We start from the raw sequence: 13,097 nt of genomic DNA, 5'->3' as shown, positions 1-13,097 counted from the left end.
CTTAAAAATTTAAGTTTGTTTTTAAAAAATATTTTCAATTTCAAAAATTATTTTCTACTCTAGTAAAAATAAAAGATATTTTCTCATAAACATTTTTCATTCATAAATCAAACATTAAAAAATCTTTTTGGGAAAATATTTTCTACTTACCAACCAAACACGAGAAAATAAGTCACAACCACTTGTTTTCCAGGAAACAGTTTCTAGGAAAACATTTTCCTTCATACCAAACACACCTTTAGTTTTAAAAAAAGGTTTATATGAGATCTTTTGTTGACTTTTTTTTTCCTCCCAGTTGATAGCTTATTCATTGTCCTTGTATGTTAAACATTTGCAGCTCATGTATACTTCTTAAAGTAGGAATACGTTTTAATGGAGATCTTTTTTGTCATGCTTAGTTATAAAATATGCTACAAATTATATGCTCGCCATGATCGCGCTTTATCTCGATGCATATAAATTTGAGTTTAAGTCTCTTTTGTTCCTCTGTTAGCAGCCTCCGTTCTATTCTCTGTTAGTAGAAATGTATGTATGAGTTTGTTCCTTTTCATCCTGAATATTTAATATTTGGCTATGTAAAAAAAAGTTAATGTTAAAGGATCATGGTGTGAGAAGTAAGTTTTCTTTATAGTTCAAATCTGTTGAAGTTGGAATTTAATGTTGTGTCTATAAGGCACGTATGGTTGCTTCATACTTGGCTGCTTCGAGTTTGGTTCAAAAATCGTCATGTATCTTGTCTGATCCTTGCAGTTTAATTTGTATCTCGGAATGTATTTTGTGGCGTGACTTTATTTGGCTCTATTCTTGACTTATTCAATATCGATTAAAGTTGAATTGTCTTACTAATCTCTTTACCATCTCTTTACTTGCATGAACTTTGGAGCAAAAATGGAGTCCGAATTGAGGACTCTGGCCAAAATACAGTCTCATGGACTCGCTACCATAATACGCGCATATGGAGTCTATATCTTTGACTATCCGGAATAGCAACCAAAACGAGTGAAACTCACTTGGAGTCGCCTATGTCTATTTATATCTTTATCATTTATTTGTTTTTATTGATTTTTCTTAACATGATGAACTTACTTATGTGATTTAGATGTGTTTTTAGTTTTTTTTCTATTCGAGATAGTCGACATAGGAAAACTGATCACGTTTAAATCTAATTACTTAGTTACCACAACCTAATTATCCATAAACTATCTATCATATGTGAGCTTTTCCTTTTTTGAAAGAAATCTAGCATTTATTTAAGCTCAATTTGATATCTTTTAAAGAAGCGTTTTTTTGGGGTCATAAATTAGATTTTGTATTGTGTTTTTATAGCCATGACTTTAGAGACTAATAATTTTTTTTTAAGCAAATGACTTTTTATTTTCTTCTTTTCAAGTTTTTGTCATTCTATTTCAATCAATTTTCAAATGTAGAATGTGTTTCAAGGTGCAAACAAATTTTAAGACATGCGAATTAACTTCATATACTGAAACCTTTGTTTTAGTATGCATTTTCGTACCAAATTTTGTACAAATAATTGTCGTTTTAAACAAGTGATTATCTATTGTTTTCAAAAAAGAAAAATGCAAGTCAATTCTATCCAAATATAAAATAGTTTTTCAAATGTTAAAATGTTTTCCACTCATGGTTTTTTTGCAAATTCTTTAGCATTATTTTTTAGTTTAATTAATTAACCTCAGTTTGACCGGTTAACTGTGTTTTACGGATCTTAAAGGATGTCTCCCTTTAGGATAAATTAGAACCCTTACCTAGAATCGTATAAGGTTAGGTAGACCTTAATGTAGAGTTAATATTACATAACCTTAGTAAAATAGGTATCATAATTTACTTTTCACATAATTAGGTGGCGACTCTTTAAAATAACATTAAGAATCACTATATGTTGTACACTGTTTGAACCTCGAGTTAAAATTGGGTATTACACTGAGTATACCCTTTGGCAACAAGGTGAGCCTTATAAACCTAACTATCTAAACCATTTTTGATTGCATAAATTCAACGACAACCAATAGTAGATTTACCTACAGGAAGTGAGACTAGCTCTCAAGTACCACACGTATGTAAAGCATACATGGAATCAATCATAGTGTACCTCCCTTAAAAATGAGAAAGTATTTCACCCATAGTCTTAGGGATAATAATAGAGGACAAATGATACAAAGGCATAGTGGGGTGATGATAAATGATGATAATTCAAGTAAGTATAATATGGGTTAGTATTTCGAGTGGATTGTATACCTTTTTGAAATGCAATCGGTTGGCTAGGAGGAGGCAAGTCCGTAGTAGCAACATTGTTTGACGCATGGCATAATTCACCGGAGAATGGTGCTAGATGCGGATGGCGATGATAAGCCAAGAGTGATGGCACTACAAGTAGAGATGTACAAGTAACTGTAGGTTCCTCAAAAGTTGGTACATGTAAGACCTGAGAGGTAGGAGTAAGACCTCAGATACATCAAGATGATTACAAGATGTATAATAAGGTTGTGATTCAAAGAATGTGACATCGGCCTACATAAGGTATCGACGCAGATATGGTAAATAGAAACATTACCCTTTTTGAACTCTAGAGTAACCAAGAAAGACACATTTAAGAGTACGAAGGTCTACTTTATCTTTCTTTGGGGTTAGGCTAGGTTATGAACAAAGTATCTGCTCCCAAGGATATGAGGGAGAATATAGTAGAGATCTCACTGAGAAAACAGTATAAAGCCTGAAATATGAAGCCAACTTTAAACTATGACATAAAAAAATCTTATTTATGCAAATCATTTGTAATTTTGTATGTCATGTATATGTCCGATTTCACACCAGATATGAAGCTATTATATGCCTAATCTTCTGGCTTTGGCAATGTCACAAATCTAGTAAAATATGTATGAAAGTTGACCTTGACAAGTAATTAAATATTTGATGTATAATTACTATATGTCTAAAGTATAGTCATGCCAGGACTACAACCTTAGTCAATAATGTTTCAATGTTAGTCTTAATATGATCATAACTTTAGTAAAATGCCTTCTAAATAAAAAATTTAAAAGCTTAACTAGTTATTCCTTAGCTTTCCTCAAAATATCCTTTTTCTTTTCTTTATTCGACAACAATGAATTCAACTGCTTCTTTCTTTACCCATAGTGTTTGCGATACTTAAATGAGCATTATATTGAATCATTAGAAATCTAAGTAAGAGAATAATTGAAAATTTTCCCAATCAGATAGAAGAGGAATAACCTAACTAATTTGGAAGAATCGACTCTCTATATCTTAGAAGTTACTGCACTGCTACTTCAGCTGGAAATAGAGAGTCAGAGAGGAAGAAAATGGCAGAGGAAGAAAGAGGGAAAGGTTGGAGACTAACTGAGAGTTGCGAGCCCACCATAAGACGAGGCACTTCTATTGAAACCAGTTCATGTAACCATTGATCCAACGGATAATGTCTCTACAAGGAGAAAAGGAAAATTAGAAAATTGAAAAGAATAAACTGAAAAGCTGTCACGCCCCGAGCCTACACCTTGGACGTGGCCGGCACTTGGAGACCATCGCTGGCCCCGAGCGAACCCTTGGCCTGGCTTTCTTAACTCAGCGAAAACTTAACTCAACAGAATAACTCAATGCAATGAAAGGTTATACAACAACCCAACTGATAAAATCTGGCCAAAAGGCAACTCATGTCTCAAAAGAGAATATATTTACATATATATACATAGATGAGAGACTCAATACTAATTGACTGTCTGTCTGTCTATGAAGCCTCTAACATATTGAGATGGATGTTGGGACAGATCCCGCAATATCCTAATAAAGCAAAACTAAGATAACAAAATAACTGAGTACTTCGGAAAACAATGAGGCTCACCACTTACTCTGGAGTGCTCAACTGTATCAACGGCGTGCTGGATGCTGATCCTAGGTACCTGCGTCTGCATCGTCATAAGATGCAGGTCAACTGGCATTAGTACATGGAATGTACGAGTATGCGAGCTGGAAAGATAAACCACAACTTAAGCTTGAAAGGAGTACAAGAGAACACTTACCTTGGCTCTGTTCGACTCATGAATAACTGAACTCAATATAAAGGAATAAGACACATGCAACATATAAATAACTTGTAAACCAGTGTAAACAACTTAGCTCGTTAATGATAATACAAAAACAAAGTCAACTTTACTTATATAAAAGTAATATAACTTTTGTGGGAGATTCTTTAACCGACAACCACCACTATGAGCCCTAGTGGTGATACAACATTTTATCTCACGTTGCCCAAGGACCATCCTATACCTTGCCGTGATATAGGACCTTACTTTAACTTAGTGGATCCACTAGCTTAATCTTATGTGATCATCTAAAAAGAATGACCCGTTAAGTCCCATGTTGGCTACATGGTTCATATGTAGAGTTGAGTTAATATGAACTCGCGTCCCCAATTCGATGCTCAATACTACTCCCAAAAATACTTTGGCTCATAAGTGTTTTAAACACATCTTTCTTTAGTTTGAGATAGTTGCTCAAAAATCTAACCCAAAGGCACACTTGGAATCGATGTTCCCTTTTTCTTGAAAACTAACCCAAAGGCTCTTTTGGAAATCATTGCTCCTTTCGTACTCACATGTAAAAATATTTATAAACTTCTTTGGGAATACTTAGTTCCCTAATAACTTTTGAGAAACGAACTCAACTTTATACTCTTGGCTTAACTTGAAACTCGATACTCTTTACTTAACTTGAAACTCGAGCCTTAAGAATGAAGTTAAAACGTTCAATAAAGACTCTTGTACAACTTTAAAGACTTGCTTGACTTGCTTCTTAACTTCTAAGCTTGACCCTTAACTTCACTTGACTTGGAAACTAACTCTCCTTGAATTGGACTTATGGATTCAAGGTGTTTGATCACATGTTATGGATGAGTTCTTGACCTTTAGACGTACCTTGGAGTATTGGAAACAACTATGAAACATAGGTACAATACGAAGGAACATGCATGAAAAAGTGGGGAATGAATGGGAAAGGGTGGCGTCCTTGGCGCTCTGAGAGGCGCGGGACGCCAGAACCACAAAGTTCAGAGGGGCAGTTGGGGCGCACTGCTAGGCGCGCCGCCCCAAGGGGGGAAAGGTTAGAACCCCTTTTAGGGCGCACTGGCAGGCGCGACTCGCCTCCCCTTTCCCCAGAAAACTCGACTTTTCTTGTTCATTTTTCCAACTCTAAACCACCTTAACTTCAAAGGTTCCAGCCCCAACCACTTGGAATCATAAAACCCCTCAACATACAATAGATTCAACTCAAAATCACAACCGGAAACATGTCCCAAATCAACAAGGAACTTCAACAACATAACCAACAACATCAACAACACAACCAACCTTTTATCGGAAATAAAACGAGTTTGGCGTGTGGGGGAAAGAACCAACCCAACACTATGAACTCACATACCTTAATAGGGATCACCCCCGACGAAAACCACGACGATCTTTACGAACCTTGCTTCTTCTTCTCCTTTCTCCTCTTCTCTCCTTTTTCTCTCAAGAACCCTAACTCTCACTTTTAAAAGGGAAAACTGATTTAAAATCAGTCTAACACCTCAAAATAACCAAAATAAATGGTTAGGGAAAAGACCAAAATACCCTTACAGTTTCGGACTACACTGCCCTATGCCAACAACCCAACTTCCAAAGGGCATAACTCACTCATACGAACTCAAAATTGAGCAAACTCGGCGGCGTTGGAAAGACCATTCCACGAGCTTTGCAAACATAACTGGAAATACACCTAAATCGTCCTGAGCTATGAGTTATGACTATTCAAAGTTGACCAAAAACTCATTTTTTTTCCATACTTAACCAAATTTCCAGATTCTCAATTTCCAAAAATGACTATTTCCAATTCTAAGCCTCTTCATAGTTATTTCAAATTGCATGATGTTACAATATCTCCCCCTTGGGAACATTCGTCCTCGAATGAGATTACTCTTACTAAGCTAAGGGTGTAACATCAAACGCAAACACCCAACAAGTAACCATGCAAACACAAGAACAACAACAACATGCTCATCATAATTTAAAGAGCACTAAGAAGGAAATTAATACCTTGATCTGCATTTCCTCCGGATTCAAAGAGATATGGATATCTCTTCTTCATGTCCTCTTCGGCTTCCCAAGTAGCTTCCTCAACAAATTGGTTCCTCCGAAGGACCTTGACTGATGCTACATCTTTCGTTCTCAATCTACGAACTTGACGATCTAAAATCTGAACAGGAATCTCCTCATAAGATAAGCTATCCCTGATCCTAATGCTTTCAGTTGGTAGGATCAATGAAGGATCGCCTATGCACTTCTTCAACATAGAGATATGAAATACCGGATGAATCGCTGCTAGATCCTGCGGTAATTCCAACTCATAAGCAACATTGCCAATCCTCTTGGCTATGCGGTAAGGTCCAATATATCGGGGACTAAGTTTCCCCTTCTTACCAAACTTCATAACCCCCTTCATGGGTGGAGCTTTCAAATATACCCAATCGTCTACTTCAAACTCTAACGCCCTTCTCCTAACATCAGTGTAGTATTTTTGACGACTCTGTGCCGTTCTCAACCTCTCTTGAATCACTTTCACCTTCTCCATAGCTTGGTGGACTAAATCTGATCCTATTAACCCTGCTTCACCAACTTCAAACCATCCAATAGGAGATCTACATCTTCTCCCATAAAGAACTTTGTAAGGAGCTATCTGGATGCTAGAGTGATAACTGTTGTTGTAGGCAAATTCAATGAGAGGTAGTGATCATCCCAATTCCCTTTGAAATCGATCGCACAAGCCCTCAACATATCTTCTAAAGTCTGAATAGTATGCTCGGCTTGCCCATCAGTCTGAGGATGAAAGACAGTACTTAAGTTCACCTTTGAACCCAAGCCTTTCTGAAAAGATTTCCAGAACTGTGCAGTAAACTTTGCACCTCTATCTGAAATAATGGAGATTGGCACTCCATGAAGTCTCACTATCTCTTAAATATATAACTTGACATAATCTTCTGCTGAATGGGTAGTCTTTACCGGTAGAAAATGAGTTGACTTTGTTTTTCTGTCGACAATCACCCAAATAGAATCATGCTGTTTGCGAGACCTTGGCAGCCCTGTGATAAAATCCATGTTGATCATCTCCCACTTCCATTCTGGAAGTTCTATTCTCTGAGCCAAAACCACCGGGCCTTTGGTGCTCAACCTTCACTTGCTGGCAATTTGGACACTTAGCAACAAACTCTGCAGTGCCCTTCTTCATGCCATTTCCACCAATAAACTTCTCGCAAGTCACAATACATCTTGGTGGAACCCGGATGAATGGAATATCTGGAGCTATGAGCTTCCTCCATAATCTTCTCTTGGAGTCTATCTATCATAGGTACACACAATTTACCTTGATACCTCAATACACCATCTCCCCCTTGTTCAAAAGCTAATACTCTTTGGTTTTGAACATTTGCCTTCAACTCAAGCAAAATGGGATCTTGGTCTTGTTTCTATTTCAATTTTGACACTAGTGATGACTCGGCCCCGCTCGTCACCGCTATTCCTCCTTCTGCTAAATCTATAAGTCTGACTCCCAGGCGTGCTAGTCTGTGCACATCTTTTGCTAACTCTCTCTTTCCTTCTTCAATATGGGCGGTGCTACTCATAGACAACCTGCTTAAAGAATTAGCAACAACATTAGCCTTACCTGGGTGGTAAAGAGTACTCAAGTCATAATCCTTGAGTAATTCTAACCACCTCCTCTGTCTGAGATTAAGCTCTTTCTGAGTAAGCACATATTGAAGATTCTTATGATCAGTAAATACATCAACATGCACACCATACAAGTAATGATGCTATATCTTCAAAGCGAACACTACAGCAGCCAACTCTAAGTCATGGGTTGGGTAGTTCTTCTCATGAACCTTCAACTGTCTGGAGGCATAAGCTATAACCTTGCCATTTTTCATCAAGACACAACCCAAACCAACTCTAGATGCATCACAATACACTACGAAACCTTGAGTACCTTCTGGTAAGGTCAAAACTGGAGTAGTAATCAACCTCTTTCTCAACTCCTGAAAGTTTTTCTCACAAACTTCAGACCATTGAAATTTCACTGTCTTCTGAGTCAACTTGGTCAAAGGAGATGCAATAGACGAGAACCCCTCTACAAACCTTCTATAATATCCAGCTAATCCCAAGAAACTCCTAATATCAGTTGGAGATGTGGGTCTAGGCCAATTCTGCACTGCCTCAATATTCCGAGTATCAACTTTAATTCCATCACCAGATACAATGTGGCCTAGGAATGCCACAGACTCAAGCCAAAACTCACACTTAGAGAACTTGGCATATAACTCCTTATCTTTCAAAGGCTGAAGAGCTATTCTGAGATGACTAGCATGATCTTCTTTATTCCTTGAATAGATTAGTATGTCATTAATAAAGACGATAACAAACATATCTAAATAAGGTTTGAAGACTCTATTCATAAGGTCCATGAAAGCTGCCGGTGCATTGGTCAAACCAAAAGACATGACCAAGAACTCATAATGACCATATCTGGTTCTGCAAGCTGTCTTTGGAATATCACATTCCCTTACTCTTAATTGATGATAGCCCGATCTGAGGTCGATTTTTGAAAAACAAGTGGCACCCTGAAGCTGATAGAAAAGATCATCAATCCTCGGAAGAGGGTACTTATTCTTGATGGTAACCTTGTTCAACCGGCGGTAATCTATACACATCCTGAGGGAACCATCTTTCTTTCTCACAAACAAAATCGGAGCGCCCCAAGGTGAGACACTTGGTTGAATGAAACCCTTATCTAGGAGGTCTTTCAACTGCTATTTCAACTCTACTGGTGCCATTCTATATGGCGGAATAGAGATAGGACGAGTATCTGGAATGAGATCTATGCCGAACTCCATTTCTCTCTCAGGAGGAATTCTGGGTAGATCATCCGGAAAAACTTCTGGAAACTCTCTTACTATAGGAACTGACTGAAAAGGAGGTATCTCAACACTAGAGTCATGAACTCGAACTAAGTGATAGATACAACCCTTTGAAACTAACTTTCTTGCCTTAAGGTACGAAATAAAACGACCCTTAGGCACTGCTGAACTACTACTCCACTCTAAGACTGGCTCATTCGGAAACTGAAACTTGACCACTCGAGTTCTACAGTCTAATGATGCATAACAGGCATGAAGCCAATCCATACCTAGAATGACATCGAAATCTACCATGTCTAACTCAATCAAATCAACCATGGTGCTCTTGTGATTGATAGAAACAAGACAATCACGATAAACTCTTTCCGCTAGAATAGACTCCCCAATAGGTGTAGAAACACAAAAGGGTTCACAAAGTCCTTCAGGAAGAACCTCAAACTTATTTGCAACATAAGGAGTTACAAAAGATAAACTTGCTCCTGGATCTAACAAAACATATACATCAAAAGCAAAGACTTTGATCATACCAGTGACAACATTCGGAGAGTTCTCTTGCTCATGGCGTCTGGTGATAGCATAAAGGCGATTTGCTCCTCCACCGGTACTAGAAGTAGCTCCTCTAGGTGCCATCCTGTCTGGGGGAGCAACTGATGAAGATTGGGTCCTACTACCCAAACTTTCACTACCTTGATTATTCTTAGGGGGCCCTATTGCTCAGATTTCCACTGCCTTGCCTGTTCTTAGGGCACTCCTTCATGAAGTGACCCTCTTGCCCACACTTAAAACAACCGGTCTGACCATCACGACATTTCCCTGGGTGGGTTCTACCACACCTAGCACATGCAGGGGTCAAACCACCTCTTTGTGCCACACTACTTTAAGATTGTGCTAGTCTAGCTTTGAAGTCCTTCGAATTCTGGCCATTATGGTCGCCTCTGAATCTAGGTGCAGGTGCCCTAGCAGATGATGGAGCAGGTCCCATCTGCCTTTGCTGAAAGGATGAACGGTTCGCATTACCTTTCTGCTGCCCGAACTCATTACCGGTCTTAACTCTCTTATTTCTGAACTCTTCTCTATCCCTCAGCTTCTCTTCCTCAACCTGCTGCACATAGACCATCAACCTTGATATGTCCATGTCCCCGATAAGCATTGCAGCCCTACCTTCCTTACTTGATAGACGAGACAATCCAGCAATAAACAGGACATTCTATTCCTCATGTCCGCAACCATCTCTGGAGCATAGCGGGATAATTGTGTGAACTTCAAGCAGTACTCATGAACACTCAAAGACTCCTGCTTAAGTGTGAGGATAATTTTTGCTTGGTCTTTTACTTGTTTGTACGTGTTATAAGATTTTTTAAAAAACTAAATATCTGAGCTCGAGCTCCTTTATTTCGAATGAATCAAGTCTGTACAAACAAGTAAAAGACCAAGCCAAAATTGGTTTAGCCCAAAAACAATGCTAAAACAAACACTACTAAAAAAATAGTGAATATCGACCTCCGGAGGTCGGTATTCCTGAAATACCGACCTAAAACCGACATCCCAGCTTAGGTCGGAAAAAGCTTGGTCACTATTCAATACCGACCTCTGGAGGTCAGTATTTACTGACCTCTCGAGGTCAATTTTTATTTTATGTCGAAAAATTCATTATTTTATTTTCCGACTTCTTGAGGTCAGTTTTATATATTATTATTTCCGACTTCCTGAGGTCAGAATATTTATTTCTCATGTAATACCGACATCCGGAAGTCGGTATTTGTGTCTTCTTAATTTTTAAATTCCGACCTCTGGAGGTCGGTATTTTTATTTTTGCATTTTTGAGATTCCGACCTCCGGAGGTTGGTATTTTTATTTTTGTAATGTTTAAATTCTGACCTCCGGAGGTCGGTATTTTTATTTTTGTAATGTTGAAATTCTAATCTCTGGAGGTCGGTATTTTTATTTTTGTATTTTTTAAATTCTGACCTCTGGAGGTCGATATTTTTATTTTTGTATTTTTAAAATTGTGACCTCCGGAGGTCGGTATTTTTATTTTTTATTTTTGGAATTCTGACCTCCGGAGGTCGATATTTTTATTTTTGATTTTTGAAATTCTGACTTCCGGAGGTCGGTTTTTTGCTACAAAACAGGCAACAAATTACTGCAATGTTTAGTTGCCCACCTGCATATTTATACCAAAACAACCCAAAGCCAAATAAACTTCATCCAACCACATCACCCTCACTCTCCTTATCAGACTTACCATTCTCATCACCCTCACTTTCCTTATCATACTTATCATTCTCATCACCCTCCTGATCAGATCCATCACTGCTGGCCGGACATGGAGGAAGAATATTTCCTGATTCAAAAAGAAAAGTTAGTTGGGCCTGAAGCGCTGCATACCTCTTATTCTCTAGCTCCTTTGCTACCGCAATCTCCTCCTCTCTCTTCCTCTCTTTTTGTTCTCTATTCTTCTCTTTTTCTTCTCTCTTCTTCTCTCTTTCGGCTACAGCAGCAAGCTCGGCATTGAGATAAGCTATCTTACTCTCCATTGCAGATACTGTCTCTCTATCCCCGCCATTAAAGCTTGAGGATGATGAACCACAATACCAAGACTTATTCTTCTGATATGCCTTTTCTGGATAGCCGTAGACTGAACCTCTAATCGGTTAACCAACACTCTGTTTCCAAAGATTCTCGTTTTCTTCTTGTGTAAATGGTCTGTCCTGACTCTCAAGAGGTAGAGTACTACGATATTCCTGAGATATTCGTATATACCTATCATGTAATTTAAACAAAAAGGTCGGTTTTTATTGTAATTCATTTTTTCCGAGAAAATTTCCGACCTCCAGAGGTCGGAATTTGGTTTTCCCGCTTTTCGCAAACCGACCTCCGGATGTCGCTTTTAAAAGTAATTAGATGAAATAAAAATACCGACCTCACTGTGGGGTTCGTACTCTTCTTGACGTGAGTAACCTTGAACATCTCTGCTACAGCTACCGGCCTACCCAACTCTTTTTCCTGCAAATAACATATATAGAATTTGATCTCATTAATCTCCAAAAAGTACTTATCAAAAAAGAAAAAAAATATTTTACTAAATTAAGAAAGTATATCATTGTTTCATTCCTAGTAACTTGGCTAATAGCTCCACCAGTGTGCAAAGAGCCTCCCTTTTCTGATGCGTGAGCCATCTTCCCAATCCCACTCCTCTTTTTAAATTTTTCATCAGTACTCCAATGTTTCAATAATAGAGCCCATCAATCCGGTAACATAAACTTAGCAATTTTGTTTTCTCTCCGACAGTCACAAAATGTGCTAGAAAGCAACTTTGACGCTTTAAGCTTGAAGTTCACTTGAACGTCATCCTCGTGTTCGGGAGCCCCTACATAATATTTCTGTAATAAAAATAACTAAATATTTATTGTTCAAATGACTAGAGAATTTAAATGTATATGATGTGAATTTAATTTATATATATTCTTACCTTAAATTCGTTGAACATCTGCCCTTGGGTGTTAAGTGGAATCGAACTCCAATTCGGATACACACCATTATAATGAGTTCCGATGCACTTTAAAATAATCTTTTCCATACCCACATCCGGACGTAAGCTGAAATACGAGTTCATTGACAAAGTAGAGTTAACAAAAAATAATCAATCAATTAAAATATAAATAGATAAATGAAAGATGAAACATAATTAAATCATACTTGTATCCTAATGGCTCGATGACGAGTCTTCAAAAATTGTCCCTATCTCCTGTCTGAGGACCATGTGCATCTGAGTGCTGGGTGGTGGGAGTATTAGGCTCTGAGCCATTGGATTCAATATGAAGATTGGAAAGTCCAATTGATCCACTACTAGTATTCAAACTATTGCACTGACTAGCACTAGTTGATGGTATGGTAGACCCACGACCAAGATGTGAATAGCCCTGCTATGTTTGGTAACCCGAACTAGGTACCACAGTGGGTGTAGATATAGTATAACCAGATTGTGGAGCCACATGAGTAGAGGCATTATGTGACTGGTGTGCCGAGTGAGTAGTTGAAACTGAGGCTCGTTTTGAAATATTAACTCGAGAGGGCTCATCAGATCTCACGACCCCAGTGGACCTTCTCATAGCATTGGCCAATA

The 13,097-nt window shown here is 38.1% G+C and overlaps 1 long non-coding RNA gene across 1 annotated transcript; it reads right to left on the bottom strand.

The window, feature by feature from the left end:
* Positions 1-12,290: 12,290 nt before the first annotated feature.
* Positions 12,291-12,701, bottom strand: LOC107061842 (uncharacterized). The gene is made up of 3 exons (XR_001474251.1): positions 12,671-12,701; positions 12,444-12,570; positions 12,291-12,354 (listed from the first exon to the last, which is right to left on the bottom strand). It is a non-coding gene; the product is annotated as an uncharacterized lncRNA (long non-coding RNA).
* Between the last annotated feature and the right edge of the window lie 396 nt (positions 12,702-13,097).

The sequence above is a fragment of the Solanum tuberosum genome, unplaced genomic scaffold, assembly GCF_000226075.1.
Source record: "Solanum tuberosum cultivar DM 1-3 516 R44 unplaced genomic scaffold, SolTub_3.0 scf00171, whole genome shotgun sequence".
Classification (NCBI taxonomy): Eukaryota; Viridiplantae; Streptophyta; class Magnoliopsida; order Solanales; family Solanaceae; genus Solanum; species Solanum tuberosum.
The sequence above is the reverse complement of the archived record's forward strand: the minus strand, read 5'-3'. Positions and strand labels throughout refer to the sequence as shown.